Source organism: Mus musculus, chromosome 9 (assembly GCF_000001635.26).
Source record: "Mus musculus strain C57BL/6J chromosome 9, GRCm38.p6 C57BL/6J".
In the NCBI taxonomy this organism is placed as follows: domain Eukaryota; kingdom Metazoa; phylum Chordata; class Mammalia; order Rodentia; family Muridae; genus Mus; species Mus musculus.
Genome location: NC_000075.6, coordinates 120899222 through 120913773, shown reverse-complemented (window position 1 = coordinate 120913773; position 14552 = coordinate 120899222). Strand labels below are relative to the sequence as shown.

The following is a 14552-nucleotide window of genomic DNA, read 5'->3' as shown; positions in this document are numbered from 1 at the left end:
ATTGAAGGTTGTTCACGGTACCACCCTTTTTTTACAAGGTCACATTTCCCACTGAGTTATAAGTATCTCAGCAGTCACTTGTGCTGCCTGCCCCCCCCCCCATTCACTGTATGGCAGTCACCTGTGTTGCCTGCGCCCCATCACCCTCCCTTTGATAACGGAGCTCACTGACACACATCCCACCTTCCACTCTCAGGTCACATAGTGACCGACCTGCCCAGTCACAGCTGTGTAGCTTTCCTCTTGAGTCTCACGTAAACATTTCCTAGCATTGAATCGCAAGCCACCTTTCCACCCTACATCATCATCATCGTCATCATTGTCGTCGTCATCGTCATGCCCTTCCCTGAAGACAGGAAGGCCACCGGAAGCTCTCAGGAAGCACAGGAAAGAGACAGTGGCCGCTGCTTCTATATATTTACATTTTACTGAGGACTGCGTGTCTCGGTGAGTCAGTCGAGGCACACCCAATCCTGCTATTCTAAAGGACTACTGGGTTTCCCACTGGGTCACCCCAATTAAACCTTCCGTACTTACCCCTTCCTGTCACTCTTGATACTTTCCTGGGCCCATACTCTGATTTCTCTTCCCTAGTCGTCCATTATCTTCCACCAGGACTCCCAGATGGGACAAACTGAGACCTATTCTACAAAGCCTTTATGGTATAGGGTATCCAGCTACCTGTGAACAGGTGGGAAGGCTGTGACTATACCTATCCACAGCTGGCAGGTGATAGCCTCACCTCTATGCAAAAGCATCCTGTGTACTCTAATATTTTTTTATGCCAGTTGCCAGCCCATTCCTAAGGAGTATATTTCAGAATCAGGTGTTAACAAAATAATGAACAAAATCAAGTATACAGTCAGCAATTATCAGTTTCCTTTGATGAATCTGCCCTAGAGTTTACTATCACCAATCTGATGTAAAATTAAACAGAACAAAAGAGCGCCTTTGGGAGGGGTATAAATCAGCATTTTAAAACAACCGTTTCATCTACTCTGGGCCTTTACTCTGAATGCATTTACTCTGAGAACGGTGGAGCTCAGAGAGTGACCCTGGCCTGGAGGTTTGGTCGATGCTATCTGGGTTTGGTGAAAGGATCCAGGCGGCCTGTGGGAAGAAGCATGTCTTGGTCTCAGAGAGGTAGCTTGAATCCACACCAGCTGGTCCCAAATCATGTCTGCAGCACTCTTGTGGCTTTTCCAGGGACTTGGAAGAGCTTGGGAAAGAGCCAAGAGCAGTTCCGCGTCTCCGCACCTCTGCCCTGGGCCGGCTACAGGGCTCTCTTGTGCTGCTTCTTGGAGAAGGGTCAGCATGGACTGAGGCTCTTTCGCATATTGGGTTTTGTTCCTCAGTTGAAGGGATGGTAGCCCAATAAGATGTTGCAACAACCTTAAGAACAGGTGGCACATTCCTCTGTGTTGCTGAGATAAAACCCAGTCTAGGCCACAGTCCATCACAGAGTGAAGTTGGGGCGGGTCCAAATAGGACCTTAAATCAGAAACCACAGAGGAGTGCTGCTGGCTGGGTCAGTCACGGGTTTAGTTAGCTTTCTTCTACAACACAGAACCACCTGCCCAGGTGATGCTGCTGTCTGTAGTGGGTGGGTCCTCCCATGCTGATTAACAATCAAGCAATCCTGCAAGCATGCCTAGAAATGAAATGATTGTGAGAACCAGCTAGAAGCACTCCTGGACTCACTCTTAAAGTCAGCAGACCACAAGCACACTCACAAACACATTCACTGCGGCACCGTTCTTAATGGCCAAGATTAGGAATCCGTTCAAATGTCCATCGAGGAATGACTGAATGAAGAAGTTACAGAATATATGTACAACATAGCTTTGTTCTTCCACAAAGAAAAACGACATCACATCACGTGGAAAAAAATGGATGGAAAAAAAGATCATCATGCTAAGTGAAATAAGCCAGGTTATGAAATTCAAGTCTTCTTTTTCACATGTGGAAGCTGCATTTAAAAAAAAAAAAAAAAAAAGGCCCCCAATGGAGGAGCTAGAGAAATTACCCAAGGAGCTAAAGGGAACTGCAACCCTATAGGTGGAACAACAATATGAACTAACCAGTACCCCGGAGCTCTTGTCTCTAGCTGCATATGTATCAAAAGATGGCCTAGTCGGCCATCACTGCAGAGAGAGGCCCATTGGACTTGCAAACTTTATATGCCCCAGTACAGGGGAACACCAGGGCCAAAAAGGGGGAGTAGGTGGGTAGGGGATTGGGGGGGTGGGTATGGGAGACCTTTGGGATAGCATTGAAAATGTAAAAAAACCCGGGGGCTGGAGAGATGGCTCAGCGGTTAAGAGCACCGACTGCTCTTCCAAAGGTACTGAGTTCAAATCCCAGCAACCACATGGTGGCTCACAATCATCCGTAACAAGATCTGATGTCCTCTTCTGGAGTGTCTGAGGACAGCTACAGTGTACTACATATAATAAATAAATAAATCTTAGAAAAAAAAAAGTACCTTTAAAAAAAAAATCCCGCAGGTATGAACATAGGATGGGGACTCTGGGAAGAGAAGATGAAGAGGATGGAGGAGGGGGCGGGGCCATTGGGGGCGGGGCCGTTGGAAGAGGGCAGAGAGAGTATTAGAGGGATGATGTTGCTAAAACTCCTTCTTCAGGTGGAGACATGAACCGAGTCTCCTCATCATCACCCAGGATTCTAATAACAAACAGGGATAGGGATTCCTTCAAAATTCATTCCTAGGAACCAATGAGTTTATTGTGCTCATATCAGAGCCTGAATGAAGGGTTCCTGACAGGGGCGTGGGTGGCCTCGCTCAAAGCAGCCACACTGGAAGGTTTGTACCGGCATATGATGACTCCCCAGGGCCGTGAGGATGGAGCCCCTTCCCCAGTCTACCCTCGCCGGTGTACTCTAGCTCCTCTTAAGACCCGGGATGACGTGCAATTAGGGCAGAATTGCACACAACTGGCTAGGAAAGAGGCTGACTCCTCAGGAGAGCGTCCACTGACCCCCTCCACTTCCTCCTCCCTGCTGTGACACTATTCTTCAGGATACACAGCTGATCTGACGGAAATGGTGTCAGTTTGGCTTGGAGGATAGTCCTGTATGGCAAGTGTGGATGCGATCAAAGTACAAGATCTGTATGTGTGAAAACGTCACGATGCCACCTCATGAAAGCATTCTTCAGAATACTTAATTAAACTGTCTTTAAAAAAGACTTAACTCTGGTCACTTACACCAGCCATCAATTCCTATAACGTGTCCCTGTCATGAGAACAGTCTGATGAGCATCTGCAATTGGAACCCCATGGAGAAAGCCCTGTGTCACGTGGTTTAAAATCATTTCTTCTTCTTCTTCTTCTTCTTCTTCTTCTTCTTCTTCTTCTTCTTCTTCTTCTTCTTCTTCTTCTTCCTCTTCTTCCTCCTCCTCCTTTCCTCCTCCTCCTCCTTCCTTCCTCCTCCTTCTTTCTTCCTCCTCTTCTTCTTCCTCCTCCTCCTTCTTTCTTCCTCCTCTTCCTCCTCTTCCTCCTCCTTCTTCTTTCTTTCCATATGATCATTTTAAAAAGGGACCACTTCCTTGTGTTGTGGATATTGAGACCCTCAGAAAAAGACCTCCAGACTCAGTTTACATTATAAACTGATTAGCCAAATTTATTAAAACTGCTAGCAGGACCACAGTCTCTAAGCCAAATTATGTGCTTTTGACATAGTACTTAACACAATGTATAATATATGTAATATTACCTGACAACTAAAATCCTCTCCCATTGCTTCTCTGTGCTACTGCAGGCTCCTGTATTATAAACTGGTTAAAAGATTAGCCTTACAAGCTCAAGACTAACTTGTACCTCAACACGCATCAATGATTTGATCATGCAGTAGAGAGCCAGTGGAAATGTGATGGCTAAGGAAACTTCGTTTTATGCTAAAGCGTCCATCTTGGTACCTCATAGCCATGTGTCTCTGACTCAGGTTCCTAGACGATAAGTTATCTGTAACTCTGACTCTTTGACACCTTCCCCCCCAACCCCACAGAATATACAGCTGTGAACATCTGTTTTGTTATAACTAATTGCTGCTTCGAGCAGGACAGTGCTCTGGAACTGGCCCTTAATGACATACAGGTATTCAAGGACTCCTCTAAGAGACAGAGTTTAGCCCTGACAATCCTGCAACTAACTCTGTAGGCAAGGCTGTCCTCAAACTCAGAGATCCACCTGCCTCTGCCTCCTGAGTGCTTGGATTAAAGGCGGACCCCACCACTGCCCAGCTGTGGGGTTCGTTTTTTGTTTGTTTGTTTGTTTGTTTGTTTGCCTTTAAAAGCTCTTCCTATATGTGCCTCTGTACTCTAGTCTCTGATTTGGCTTAGAGACTGTGATCCTGCCAGCAGTTTTAATAAATTTGGCTAATTATAATCTAAACTGAGTCTGGAGGTCTCTTTCTGGTGTCTCAAACCTCAGAACACAAGGAAGCCATTGCTTGTTAGAATGACTGTATGTTATAATAATTATATACTTTCAAATAATTTGATCTGGATATTAATCAAACATTTACGTACAGTAACTGTTCAGTCAGCCTCTTGGGCAGCGCTTGTCCTGCGTCCGCAGCCTTCACTCATGCTGTTTCTATTTCTTGGAGTATCTGCCCCCATTGCTTGCTGCCCATCAGTCATGAGGCCACATGGAATTTTGACAGGAACCATTAAAACATAAAATGAAGTCCATAAATCTTAAGAGGTCATTCTTTGCTGAAGGCCAGGAGTGTTCATCTTCTCCCTGTGGACAACCTGGGCCAAGTCCACCTCCACCAGTTCCCAGGCATGCCCTCCCCCCCCTCCCCTGCCCATCGGGGCAGGGAGAGGGTAACTCACACACCTTATCCCACCTTACTGTGTCACTGCGTTGAAACAATTGGTGGCGCATCCTTGGGGGGGGGGGTCTTGGGTAACCTATGTTGGATACATTTGCAAACCTTGAAATGAATCTGAAAGGGATCAAGCGCAGTTTGAGGCACTCGCTCTTCAAGAAACCACTCGATTCTGGGAAATCCACCTTCCAGGTTTTGTAAATCTCCAGATCAGACACTTGCACAGCGTCCTGCAGTGTCTTGGCTTGTGTTGTTGCCTTGACAAACACTCAACAGAAGCCACTTATGGAAGGAACATCTGGGCTCACAGTGAGGCAGGGAAGCAGGGCTGCAGCAGTGTGAGGTAGGTGGTCCCACTGCATCCAGACTCAGAGTAGAAAATGAAGTAAAGTGGGATCAGGCTACAAAGCCTCAAGACCCACCCCCAATGACCACTTCCTCCAGCTCGGCTCCGCCTCCTTAAGGTTTCACAACCTTCCCAAATAGTCCACTCTCTGTTCAAATGTTCAAGCATGCATATCTGTGATGGAGGTTTCACATTAAAAACATAACACTATGTTCTTGGTGCCTTGCTTTCCTGGAAGGCAATGAGGGCTCCTCCATCAGAGGATATACAAACGGCATGAGGCCTCTCCCATCTCTGAGATGCCAGGACACCCACTGAGCTTGAGTCTTCACAAAAACAAACAAACAACAACAAGAACTCAAACAAACAGCTTCCAACTCCTCTGTGGTAAATTGGACACACAAACCCTCAAAGTGGGCTGAAGCCTCCTTAAACCCGAGGCTGCGCAGACGAATTTATAGAGTATCAAGTCCACCCATTCCGACTTGCAGCTCTGGATCCCATCTGAATCTGGAAACAGGATGGCCAGGGGCTTAGGGTATTATCAGAAAACTCTAAAAAATATGTGCAGTCTTCCAGTTACTCACCTTTGGGTCTCAGTTTGTTCATGTGTAAAATGGGGTTAATAATGGAGAAGTCAGAATGACACAGAACACGGTGCTGAAAACGCACAGTTGGAGCTGGAGGAACCTCAGTCAATGTTGCTCGGAGGTCACTTGGGGAGAGAATGGGAGGGAGGCTAGAGTCCTGAAATGTGCTCTTCTGAGGGACACAAGGAGGATGGAATAGAGCCGTGGTCCTTAACCTTCCTGATACCGAGACCCTTTAACACAGTTCCTCAAGTTGTGGTGACCCCAAACCATAAGATTATTTTTGTTGCTACTTCACAACTGTAATTTTGCTACTGTTAGGAATCGTAATGTAAGTATTTTTGGAGCTAGAGGGTTAGCAAAGGGGTGGAGACCCACAGAATGAGAATCGCTGGACTAGAAACATTGTTGCTTTTGAGAGTCCGGAGCTGGGCTTCTAACTCTGCCAGGCTCCTCTGGGCTGTGCATGGCTGCCTTGGCTGGCTGGGTTGGCCTTTACAATAAGCAGAGATTAGGGTCTGGGGAAGAAAGGATGTGCCAGTATGAGGACTTCAGTTAGATTCCAAGCACCCATGTAAAAAGTGAGGTGCAGGGGTGCATGCCTGAAATTCAGAGTTAGGGCGGTAGAGGCAAGGAAGGTCCCTGGTTCTCACTGGCTGTCCAGCTTAGCTGAATCAGTGAGGTCCAGGTCCAGCGAGAGACCCTGTCTGAAGAAGTAAGGTAAAACCAACCAAAGAACGTATACAGGCTGGACCTAGGCCTCCCCACTCATATGTAGCAGATGTGCAGCTTGGCCTTCACGTGGATCCAGAACAACTGGAGCAGGGACTACCCCAAAAGCTGTTGGCTGAACATGGGATGTGTTCTACCAGCAGGGCTGCATTGTCTGGCCTCAGTGGGAGAGGAAGTGCCTAGCCTGGAAGAGACTTGAAGTGCCAGGGTCAGGGGTGGGGGTGGGGATACCCAGGGGGCTACCCACCCTCTCAGAGGAGAAAGGGAGGGGGAATGACTGTGGATGGCAGTGACAGGGAGGGGGGCTGTGAGCAGGATGTAAAGTGAATAGTAAAAAAATAAATAAAATTTTAAAAAAGAAGTAAGGTAGAGTCTGAGGAAGATGCTGGAGATTGTTATTCTCTCTCTCTCTCTCTCTCTCTCTCTCTCTCTCTCTCTCTCTCTCTCTCTCTCTCTCTCTCGTTGACTCATCCAGTCATCTTTCCCCAGGGCTGACTGGCCAGAGATAAGCTAAGAAGGGACTGGATTCCAGACCTTTTGTCTAGCACTGAGGAATTTGCAGTCTTCTAGAAGCAAAGGTAAGCATTCCAAGGGCTTTAAGAGGGCTTTGATCAGGGCTACTTCTTAAGGATCACAAGAGGGACTGGGGCTGTAATGTTCATTTGGCCCAGTGCTTGCTTAATGCAGGAAGTCAGCCCTGGGCTCGAACCCTAGCACTAGGGTGGAGGGTCAGAGTTCAGGACCATCATATAGCTTGTTTGAGGCCAGCCTGTCATACACAAGACCCTGCTCCCTGGGGGGAGGGGGAGGGAGGGAGGGAGGGAGGGAGGGAGGGAGAGAGAGAGAGAGAAAGAGAGAGAGAGAGAGAGAGAGAGAGAGAGAGAGAGAGAGAGAGAGAGATTATACTTACACAGGTCTAGGCAGAGGGCCCAGAGTGGAGCAAGATTCCAGTTATTTCAGTTATTTCTGTGATCTTCCAGAAAAGAGATCTATCCAGATCTCTCTCTCTCTCTCTCTCTCTCTCTCTCTCTCTCTCTCACTCACACACACACACACACACACACACACACACACACACACACAAATGGGGCTGGGGGGTAGAGTCTGGAGTGAGGAGAATAGTTCTGAGTTCAATCCAGGAGTTGGATCAGCTGAGGTTGGTGGCCACCAGATTTTCACACTAATCTGGTTATCTCCCTGTGTAGATAAGCCACACAGGGGGAGAAGGCATAGATAAGCCACACAGGGGGAGAAGGCATGCCACCATATGGCAGAAGCCTTGATGCCACTGGGCTGAGTGAATGTGAGACCTGACCTAGCATGGGTGAGTGCTGCCCACCCTGGTTGTGCTTGGCCAATTCACACTACATCAGCTTCCTGAGAGCTCTGAGGAGGTCCTGTGAAGGGCCAGAGGCTGGAAGATCTGTTTTCTGGGAAGACTGGGAGCCTTGTATTTTTCCCGTACAGTGTACATGGCTGCCCCACCCCTACCGCACAACTTTCACCCATGGGGATAGCTGCAGAGGTGCTGCTTTTGAGAGAATCCACTGCCTGCCTTCATCCCCAGGGATGCCAGCCAGGGAGCAAGCAACCTCCAGGAGGTCTGATTTCTGTTCTCAAAGGCTCTCAGAGCCCTGCTCCCAACAGGAAGGAGAGCCTCTTCCCTGGGGCTAGAGTGAAGGACCGTCCATAGCCCTAGGAGGCTCCACTCTGGCAAAGGACAAGGCGAGGGTGATTGTTGTGCCTCCAGTAGCTCATGCGTGAGGGCGGGAGGGCTTCAGTGCAGGTGCAGGGGATTGGCCCTGTATGACCAAGTAAAGCAGAGGTGGGTAAGGGGACACTGCCACCCTTAGAACTCGTTTATAACACAAGATTGCCAGTGGTGCAGGCACAGATGAGAGATGGCTCAGACGGCTGTGCAGGCAAGAGAGGCTCAGGTTAGAGTCTCAGCATCTTTGTATAAACCCTAGCACTTGGAGCAGGGGTTGGGGGGGGGACAGAAACAAGCTGATACCTAGAGCTTGCTATTGGGTCTGTCTACCAGTGACTGCCAGGTTCAGGGAGAGAGCCTGTCTCAAAAGCTAAGGTGGAGAGAGATAAAGGAAGACACCTGCCTCCAAATGTGTGTGTGTTTGTGCACCTCCCCCCTGTACACATGTGAACACACACACACACACACACACACACACACACACACACACAGACATGTCTCTGCAGAAGTGCACACACACTCCGAAGACTGATTCCACTGTAGGGTGGACTCCTGCTGGTGACCTCCAGCCTTAGTGTGTGTGTGTGTGTGTGTGTGTGTGTGTGTGTCCATGGGGAGAGGGCAGGGAGGAGAATGCACACACCCCAACACACCTCTGTGCTTAAGTGCACACTCAGATCCATTGCAGGGTTGTGATTAGTTCTCCGGGAAGCCCAGTTTTTCAGTCTTGGTCCTATTGAGTTTGGGGACTGTCTTAGTCAGGGTTTCTATTCCTGCACAAAACATCATGGCCAAGAAGCAAGTTGGGGAGGAAAGGGTTTATTCAGCTTACACTTCCATGCTGCTGTTCATCACCAAAGGAAGTCAGGACTGGAACTCAAGCAGGTCAGAAAGCAGGAGCTGATGCAGAAGCCATGGAGGGATGTTCCTTGCTGGCTTGCTTCCCCTGGCTTGCTCAGCCTGCTCTCTTATAGAATCCAAGACTACCAGCCCAGAGATGGTCCCACCCACAAGGGGACCTCCCCCTTGATCACTAATTGAGAAAATGCCCCACAGCTGGATCTCATGGAGGCACTTCCTCAACTGAAGCTCCTTTCCCTGTGATAACTCCAGCTTGTGTCAAGCTGACACAAAACTAGCCAGTACAGGGACCATATTATTTTTGGGGTGTTGAGTGATATCATTGTGATCCAAGTACTGGCAGCAGCTTCCCCTCTCCAATAACCAGAATTGTCTTGGGTATTTCAAATGCCCCTTGGAGGGGCAACACCACCTCATCATAGGAAGGCTTCTGGTTTTTGGGGATTCTAGTTCTTTATGTTGAGCCCCAACCCTGCTCTAACAATGACCTCATGAGCAAAAGGAGGAGGCCAGCAGGGCAGCTGTAGAGAGTGGTGAGAGGTGACAAGGGACACTATCCCTGGGTGGAGGGTTGCAAGGGAACATTATCACTGGCTTTTCCATAGTCCAGGCTCCTGGGCCAGCTTTGTGAGGCCAGGACTTTAAAATTCCACTGTACTGAAACCCCGCCCTTTGCCCCTCCTCCATCCATCTGAGACCCCTCCCCTTGCCCTGCTCCCATTTTCAGTCACTGCTTATTCTTCTGCTCTCTTCTTCCTTTGCCTGTGCACCCACACAGTTGGGTAGGGCACCTACTACTCATCAAGTGAGAACCCCAAATGTCCACAATTGCAAGCTGGCTGAGACTGGAAAGGAAGCACTACTCCCTGGATGGTTGGTTGGTTGTTTGGTTGGATGGTTGGTTGGTTGGATGGGTTGGTTGGTTGGTTGGTTGGTTGGTTGGTTGGTTGGATGGTTGGATGGTTGGATGGTTGGTTAGATGGTTGGTTGGTTGGTTGGTTGGTTGGTTGGATGGGTGGGTGGGTGGGTTGGTTGGTTGGATGGTTGGTTGGTTGGTTGGATGGTTGGATGGTTGGATGGTTGGTTGGTTGGTTGGATGGTTGGTTAGATGGTTGGTTGGTTGGTTGGTTGGTTGGATGTTTGGTTGGTTGGTTTGCTTATTTATGAAACATAGTCTGATGTGTTCCAGGATGACCTCAAACTCATATATAGCCAAGAATAACCTTGATCTTTCATCCCCTGCATACAGGCATGTGCTACCATGCTTAAACTATGTGTGGTGGGGATTGAACCCATGGACTCATGCAAGCTGGGTAAGTGTTCTACCAACAGAGCTATATATTCCAATCCCTTGGCAGAGCTTCTCATCATTACAATTAGTTACCCATTGTAACTTATTGTTTGTTTTTTTTTTCTATTGTGTAAAATGCCTTCATCTTTGGGGAGAGAGGGTTCATTTGGTTCACAACTCCAAGTTAGACTCCATCATTTCTGAGAAGTCAAGATGGCAGGATCTTGAAGCAGCTGGTCATACATACTACAGCCACTGTCACGAGCAGAGAGTCTTGAATCAGTGCACATTAATGTTACCTGCCTTGCACAGTCTAAGGTTCCCCAGCCCAGGGAATGGTGCTGCCCTCAGTGGGAGGTCCTTCCCACATCAATTAACATAATCAAGACTCACCCCCACAGATCCTCTCAGAGGCTTTTTCCAAACCCAGGTGGTTCTAGGCTGTGTCACACTGGCAGGTAAAATCAACCATCACGCTCAGGAATCCACTGGGCCAGTACCTGACGGCTGTAATCTTATCAGGCTGTATTGTCTGCCTTGCTTATGTATTGATGTGTGACTTAAGTGAGGGGCAGAGCCAGGAACTCAGCGGGTGCTTGGCAGACTGAATGAATCGATGAACCTCTCCCAGTCTCAGTTTCCTGTCACGTGACGTTAATGAGGTTTCAGCATGGGTTCACACAAGCAGTCACCCACATGGAAAGCACAGGCCGTTCAGTGTAGCAAGCTCTTCGTGCTGTTCTGACCCCCACCCCCACCCCACCTACCTGAAAGTGCCTGCTTTCTTGGCCTTTAAACATTTTTTTCTAAGTTTTTTTTTTTTTTTTTGGTCCAAATTTCTATGACCACCTGCCTTAAACTGAGTCAGCCCCAAACCCTTTGTTCTTCCCCCAAGCTACTTCTAGAAGGTTCTGCACCAAGCAGGTGTCCAGTTTCATTCAGAGCCTTAGGGAAGACTTTTCCTGTGTTCTCAGGAAGGCATTTACACATTTGTGAGTGTTTTTACAGGCCACTTGAGCTGACCCCAACCACAGGCATAGGACATCCACTCTCAAAATCACCTAGGATTAAGATAAGCGTTAAGGAACTCACCTTATCCTCACCAAAATGAAATTAGACATCATGTACCCTTGCGTGTGTGTGACAGACCAGTGGAGATAGTCTTAGGTGTCATTCCTCAGGCGCATCCATCTTGATTTTGGAGACAGGGTCTCTCTCTGGTCTGGAGCTCACTGTCTACCCAGTGAGCCCCAGAGATCTGCCAACTCCCTGGCACTGGAATTACAAACCCCATGCCCACCTTTCCTCATGTCAGAGATTTCCTCATGTGTCAGAGATTGGACTCAGGACCTCCAGTTCACCCAGTAAGCTCTTTGCCTCTGAGCTGTCTCCTGAGCCCACCCATACACTTTTAGGAAAAGAAGACTCACATGCCACAAGTCAAAGGACTGGCTGGGGGCTGCCATACGGAGACGTACAATGGCCACTGAGTACACACAACCAATACTGCACTTCCATTGTACAGGTAAACAAACATTGGCCCAGGGAGCACACAGAATCCACAGCAGGGCCCAGACAGCATCAGGACAGTGGAACTGACATCTCATGACAAACATCCCTGTTGTCCACACCAACAGGTAAATGCCTTCCTGGGCAATTATCCTGTCTCCTCCTATGGCTGGCTGGGGATTAGTTAATTAACGCAACAATATTTGCCAAACACAAACTTTGCTTTAAACCAAGTAAGGGGCAAGGTGAGTGATGACAGCTAAGACAACCAAGAGGGGACTGATGAGTCCTTTGTTTTCATTTTGAGATAGGGTCTCATGTGCCCCTGGCTGGCCTTGAACTCCTGATTCTCCTGCCTCCATCTCTCACTACCTTGCCTGGTTCAGAGTAATTCTGGGGATTGAACCCAGAGCTTTTTTGCTTGCTCAGCAAGCACTCTCCCACTTTGTTCACAGCCTCAGCCTGACACATTTAGTAAGAGAACTATCTGGAGTAGGTTTCTAGACCTTGATTTTCTAGGTTTCATTTCCCGCAAAAAAATTTACGAAAAAGGAAGGGATTCTGCAGAAACGATGTCCTAAATGGTGTCTGTCTATCTGTCCCATCCTCCCTGCTTTCTTTGTGGCCCCCACCCCTCAAGTTTGGACTGGGTGGGAGAGGTTTCTCCCTGGGAATGTCAGGCACAGTGCAGATCTGTTCTTGTTGTGTTTCCAGCAGCTGCACCTGCGTAAGGCCTCCAAAGATAGACTTTGCCCCCGGAAAGAAGCAGCTGTGGGAATCGGGAAGCTCTGTCGCACCGACCTGGAGCCAGGAATGTCCTGAAGCAGTTTCTGTAGGAATCATACTCTCTGCTAAACGGCTTTGCCCTCTGACAGAGTCCCTCCTGGTTCTGCCTTGTGATCAGCAACCAGTTTTTAGTTCATTCTGCTGGTACTCTTGGCCTTTGTTAAGCATCTAAACTACAGCTGTCCAAGACTTGCCACAAAAATGGTTTGTAAATAAGCTTGAACAGGCAGACTTTGTAACCATTTTATTGTTCTGGTGTGGGGGAGGGTAGTAGTGTGAGTGTGTGTGTATCACTGGGAGGTAAGGATGGCAGAACTCTCAGGAGGGAGAGCCTGAACGATGGAGATTACATCCACTCTCTCATAATTTAATTCTGTAAAAGGGGAAATTTAAAAGCCCCGCATGATTTAAATGACCTTTAAGCCTGTAGATCAACAGGAATGTCAAGACGTCAGAATGAAAGCTGGAATCCTTGAAGACCTGCTTTAGGAACCTGTGGGTCCGGGTCAGAGGTCATGTATGGTCTGTGTACTGCAGCCCTCTCCACCTTTGCTCTGGTACCTCTGCAATTCCAAACATGGCTGGGCAGGGGCAGTCACAGGTCAGGTCTCATGCGGATCATGGCTGATCAACACCCTCCTTTGAGACTTTTCAGGGGCAGCTGGGGAAAGGCCTGTCCTTAGTCAGGGCCTTCAGGGAGACCTGAAAATGGAGGGGATCAGAGCCCGTGTTCAGCCAACCCACCCAGCACCTCCTCAATGAGGCAGACAGACAGAAGCAGGCAGAGAGGACAGCCCCTGGACTTATTTTTTCAGCACTATAAGGACACATAAGAATGAGCTCTGAGAAGCTAAAAGGATTTTAGAGAAAATAGGTCAATTAAGAGAATCAAATGTGAACGTTCCACTTAGGACACTCAAGTAGCTGAGATAGAAACAAGAGGTATTTTTCCCCAGTCAGGGCTGTGCTCTGTGGGATCTGCCTTCCTCTGTCTTTAATTTGTCTTGGCAGATTCTGCTATTCTCTGACCACTTCTAATGGTTAAACATAGTCAGCTCCTGTTACAAGTAGCAATCTTGAATCTATTGCCGTTCCTCCCACCATTTCTGTGTAGACTGGTAGCTCCAAGGAGACGCATCAAGAGAAAGAGGAGGTTGTCTTTTCCCTTCGGCTCCCTCCCTCTTCTGTCCCCAGCTTGTTTACACACTGGGGTGGATGGTGGAAGACCTGGAAGCCAGACCAGCTTATATGACTGTCTTGTGGTGGGGTGGCTTTGCAATGCAGTATGGTCACTTTGGCAATCTATGGTAGAAGAGGTGGAAAAAATAATGCCACCTTTTAAGGCGGTGGCTGGTTTTAGTTTAGTTTTGGTTTGGTTTGGATTTTTGTTTGTTTGTTTTTGTTTTTTGAGACAGAATCATGTTATGTAGACTACACTGCCCTCAATCGTGTGTTCTTCTTGCCCCAACTTTCCAAGTGCACAGTTATTAATTAGTGTGCCCTCTTACATTGGCTTTCCTTATTCTCCTTAACATTCTTGATATGTTGGGGGAGGGAGGGAGGGAGAGGTAGAGAGAGAGCTGTTAAAATTTAAAAAGTTGGATTTTATTCTTTACCTCACTTTAAACTTATTTTTATGTTGTGTGTATGAGTGCTTGCCTGCATGTACATATATGTAACACACATGTGCAGTGCTCTTAGAGACCAGAAAAGGGCATAAGATTCCCTGGAACTAGAGTTAAGGACAGTTATGAACCGTCATGTGGGTTCTGGGAACCAAATCCAGGTCCTCTGCATGAGCCCCGAGTGCTCTTAGCCACTGAATCACCTCTCTCTCCAGGCCCTGCTTTGGTTTATGTCACTTCTGTA

At 48.0% G+C, this 14552-nt stretch overlaps 1 long non-coding RNA gene across 1 annotated transcript; it reads left to right on the top strand.

The window, feature by feature from the left end:
- Nucleotides 1-10356: 10356 nt before the first annotated feature.
- On the top strand, nucleotides 10357-13426 carry Gm51664. The gene is made up of 3 exons (XR_003948099.1): nucleotides 10357-10410; nucleotides 11914-12025; nucleotides 12612-13426. It is a non-coding gene; the product is annotated as a predicted gene, 51664 (long non-coding RNA).
- Nucleotides 13427-14552: the final 1126 nt, after the last annotated feature.